The following is a 5,157-nucleotide window of genomic DNA, read 5'->3' as shown; positions in this document are numbered from 1 at the left end:
CCTGTGAACATTATTTATTTATTTTACTCATTTACATAGCTCATATTTCTCACATCAGTCCTTGTCCCCATTGGCGCCCACATTCTGAATTCCAAATTGTACGTTTTTTTTTTTTTTGGACAGTGTGGGTAGAAACCCAAGTACGCAGAGGAAACCCACACAAATACATATAGAATGCACTAACTCCATGTAGATGTTGCCCAGATTCAAACCCAGGACCCAACGCTGTAAGGCCTCATTCACACGTCTGTGATGACATATGTAACAAGATGGTCACTAGTTCATCCGTGAAGGATCCATGTTTGGCCCTTTGTCCATTCTTTGCCCTCCATGTGTCAACTATATCCACGGACACTGCTCGGCTGAAAATTTATTTCCAGAGTCCGTCCACGGTCTAGTGTACGGGCTGCCGCCGGTCGGTCCGTCCACGGTCTAGTGTACGGGCTGCCGCCGGTCGGTCCGTCCACGGTCTAGTGTACGGGCTGCCGCCGGTCGGTCCGTCCACGGTCTAGTGTACGGGCTGCCGCCGGTCGGTCCGTCCACGGTCTAGTGTACGGGCTGCCGCCGGTCGGTCCGTCCACGGTCTAGTGTACGGGCTGCCGCCGGTCGGTCCGTCCACGGTCTAGTGTACGGGCTGCCGCCGGTCGGTCCGTCCACGGTCTAGTGTACGGGCTGCCGCCGGTCGGTCCGTCCACGGTCTAGTGTACGGGCTGCCGCCGGTCGGTCCGTCCACGGTCTAGTGTACGGGCTGCCGCCGGTCGGTCCGTCCACGGTCTAGTGTACGGGCTGCCGCCGGTCGGTCCGTCCACGGTCTAGTGTACGGGCTGCCGCCGGTCGGTCCGTCCACGGTCTAGTGTACGGGCTGCCGCCGGTCGGTCCGTCCACGGTCTAGTGTACGGGCTGCCGCCGGTCGGTGATGTTGTAATACTCTGTGAGAGTTTTAGGTGGACCACAACAGGTCAGATCCCTAGGGGGAGTTGACGAAAGGGTCAGTGGGAGACACACCCAACCTGTCAAGGACTCTGTGGTGTAAAGAAGCAGTGCTGTAGGAGCGAACAGGTAAAGCCACTGCTCGCTCCTATTTAGAGGCGGTTTAATGTTTGCAGGATAGGCTGGGACATCAGTCCAAACCTGCTGTTGAATTCTGGTGAAGGCTTCTACCTTCTTTTTGGTGCCAGAGGCCCCATCACATGAGACATGGGTGCTTTCCATTTAATCTGGCCCTGTGCCCAACTGTCAATGTACTCGTACATTTCCAGGAGGAATGAGAGAGGAATCGCATAATAATGAGATGTTTCATATCTCCAGAACTGTAATTGCGGTGCAATTACTAAGATATAAGGAATGTTAGAATCTGGAAATTCTCTGTTAAGCCTACTTTCACACTAGCGTTTTTGAACGGATCCGGTTGTATTATCTGTAACATTGCCGAGACGGATCCGTCATGAACTCTATTGAAAGTCAATGAGGAACGGATCAGTTTTCTATTGTCAGAGAAAGCGGATCCGTCCCCATTGACTTGCTCTGCATCCCAGGACGGAAAGCATGCTGCGGTTTCTGTTCTCCGGTATGAGAATGGAACGGAATGCATTTTGGAGCATTCCGTTCTGTTCAGTTACGTTTTGTCCACATTGACAATGAATGGGGACAAAAAGGAAGCGGTTTTTTTCGGTATTGAGACCCTATGACGGATCTCAATACTGGAAAATATTAGCGCTAGTGTGAAAGTAGCCTTATCCAGGCACGGTGACTTGTAGGGCGAGCTCAGCTGAATGTAATGATCCCTTTCACTTAGTGATCTGTTGCTTCATTCTGGAGAAAAAGCACTTCAAATCCATATTCAAACAATCAGTTGAAGGGGATGTCAGAGACCAGACAGGGTGCATTAAAAAAAAAAAAGGCCTATCTGTTGCGGGCAATATGGTTCTGGCTCCAAGTTTCCAGTACCCACTGGACTGGAAATTTGATGTACTGTCTTTGCAACCTTCACCTCTTCTGGCCAATCAATGGCTTCAGTGGTGATGTAATCACATGGCATGTGACCTCTGTGGCCATTGATTGGCCAGTGGAGGTGACCAGGGGGCAACCTAAAGTAGGCCTTGAAAAAAAACTAAAAATAGCCACATCTTATAGGTGGGTCTAAATTGACATAGGCTGGGGGCAATACAAGTAGGCAGGGTCATCAGTACCATAGTGCTGCACAAGCTACCTCCCCAAATAGCTGCCCTTCTGTAGTTGCCAGTGCCAGATGCCACGTTCAGGGGATGACGATGTGAGACGCGACTGTCAGCACCAAGCCAGTCCTATTTTCAACATGCTGCCTAGTTTCAGCGCTACCAAACATACAGGAGAATACAGCACTACATACCTAATACATCTAGTAATGTTTCTTCTTATTGTAGTTGTTCTCGTTCCTCATCTTCTCCAATCAGCCCAGATCACCAGGATGACTTCTTTCAGCCACGTCTTGTCTCGTGCAGACAGCTTAGATTCTCAGTTTTCCATCATCTTTCCCAACTTCTCAACACAAACATCCTGTCTTTGTGCCCCAACTATGTCATGCTGCTACCACCTGAATACTGTGCCCCCATAATGTCCTCAGTAGTATACTCTCTCTAGTGGCTGAGCAAAAAAAAATAAAAAAAATTCCATGGCACCATCTGCAGTGCAGGCCACAGGCCTCCTTCAGCCTGCAGCCTGATATGGCTACATCCTTGTGCCATTTGTACACTGCCTCATAGGCTTCTATGAATGACCAACTATACAAGCCAAATCAAACTAAGCAAGAAAAAAACATGTCTGCCATCTAGGGATCGGCCGATATTCAGTATTTTGAGGGTTATCAGCATCTATTTTGCTGATAACGTATTGGGAACACAGATCGCGCTGCTGACAGCGCTCTCCGTGTTCCCTCAATAGCACAGGGGAGAAAGAAGCAGTGTCTCCCTCCCCCTTGTGCCACTGCTGCCGCTGCCACCAATGAGGGGGAGGACAAGAGAAGGGGAGGTGGCCACTGCGCCACCAATGAAGATACCTCTCTCATTAATTCATATACAGGAGGCGGGAGCTGCAGAATCACATAGCGGCTCCCGACCTCTATGAGCGGTAGCTGCAATCTTTGGTAGTTAACTCCTCAGGTGCCGCAGATCGCAGCTAACGCTCATAAAGGTCGGTAGCCGGCTATGTTATTCTGCAGCCAGCTCCCGCCTCCTGTATATGAATTAATGAGAGATTTCTCTTCATTGGTGGCGCAGTGCACCCCCTCAAGCCCCCCAGTAGTAATCATTGGTGGCAGTGGCCACAGGATCCCCTCTCCCCTGCTCCTCCGATCGGAGCCCTAGCAGTGTAATGCTGGGGCTCCGATCGGTTACCATGGCAGCCAGGACGCTACTGAAGCCCTGGCTGCCATGATAAGCTCCCTGCTGCTGTGTGCACAAAGCAAAGAGCAGCAGGGACAGTGTGAGCTCCTATTCACCCTGGTAGAGATCTATCGGGGTGAATAGGACAAGGGTTCTAGTCCCTAAGGGGGCTAAAAGTTAGTAAAAAAAAAAAAATAATAAGTAAAAAAATATATATATTAAGTATAAATGAAAAAGAAAGATTTACAAAAAAAAAAAAAACCTACACGTTAACAATAAACATTAATTTTCAGCAGATTTGTGTAGGATTTTTTTTTTTCAAAGATGAAAATTCCCAGAATATCGGTATAAATTATCGGCCTGAAAGTTCACAAATTATCGGTATCTGCCCCAAAAAATCAATATCGGTCGATCCCTATATCATCCACATAAAATTCTATATTTATTTAATCATGTAAAATTACAAACACTACTCACAAAAAGTTAGGGATATTTGGCTTGTGGGTGAAATTTCAGGATGAACCTTAAATACAAAATCCCATAAATATAGTGGCCAATATGGGGGAACTGCTCAGACCCCAAACACTGTAGCGTGTTTCTCATTGGGGGAGCAGTCCCGCAGCAAACGACCATCCCCAGCAAAAATTGCGTACAATGGAGGATGCCGGCGTGGTCCACATGCACCACAAAGGCATCCTACACAAAACGGAGCATTGTGCGGATGAAAATATAATTATATAAATCACAGAAGAAAATGCACCAAACGGATATGCCACTGACTATACTAGCTAGTCATACAAGCAGATATTAAAAGCTGAGACTTTTGCCAATATATTCCTGTCAGGAAAATATCGGAGCCCATCATGCACCACGTCACGGTCACTCAGCATGGCAAGGGTCCTACCACTACGCTAACTATGGTGTGAACACGGTCTGAAGGTGATGAAATCCAGCTCACAGCCAAGCTTCCACACAACCGCATAGCAGGCCAACTAATGCAATGTGAACAAAGCAAGACTGTAAGCCTCACCCATATCAGACCATGTGATGGAGGCTTCCAGGTGCAAAATAATGTTTAAATGCCAGGTAAAGGCACATTCAATACATATGGAACAAAATCATTCCCCCATATTAGTCAGTGGCATATCCGTTTGGTGCATTTTTCTCTTTCTGTGACCTATATGAACCTTAAATACACTCTAACCTTTACAGGTGAACTTAATGTGATCTTCTCTAATCTTTTGACTGCACATGTCCAACTGTTCAATGTTTCAGTACTTTTTGCACAACTTGCTGTTCTCTAACAAATGGCAAGTGTTTGATCCATGAATCGTCCAATAAATTTCCTGGTTCAATTAGAATTTTTAAAGAGTCCACCTCATCATGCTGTTCACAATTTGACATCATGAGACCAAGACAGCACCTAACAACTGTTTAACAGTACCTCGCCATTGTGAGTCTTTAAGCAGGATGTTCTCAGAGGGAAGTGGCCACTGAGCTTGGAGTGTCACACAGTATTATCAGCAGGTTGCAACAGAGAGACTGGAAGAGTCACAGAAAGGCAAAGAAGTGGACGTCCTTTGACCACATCCCACACTGATGACCGCTTCATTGTGAACAATGCCCTGCAGAACCGGATGATGAATGCCACATAACTCCAGGCACATGTAAGAGAGGTGAGAGGCACCCAAGTGTCATGTCAGACCATTCAAAACCATTTACATCAGCCTGGTCTGTGTGCTAGATGATCTGCAAGGGTAGCTGACCATAACACCAGTGGTGTCATTGTCTTGCATGG

Source organism: Bufo gargarizans, chromosome 2 (genome assembly GCF_014858855.1).
Source record: "Bufo gargarizans isolate SCDJY-AF-19 chromosome 2, ASM1485885v1, whole genome shotgun sequence".
Taxonomy (NCBI): Eukaryota; Metazoa; Chordata; class Amphibia; order Anura; family Bufonidae; genus Bufo; species Bufo gargarizans.
Note: the sequence above shows the minus strand (reverse complement) of the source record.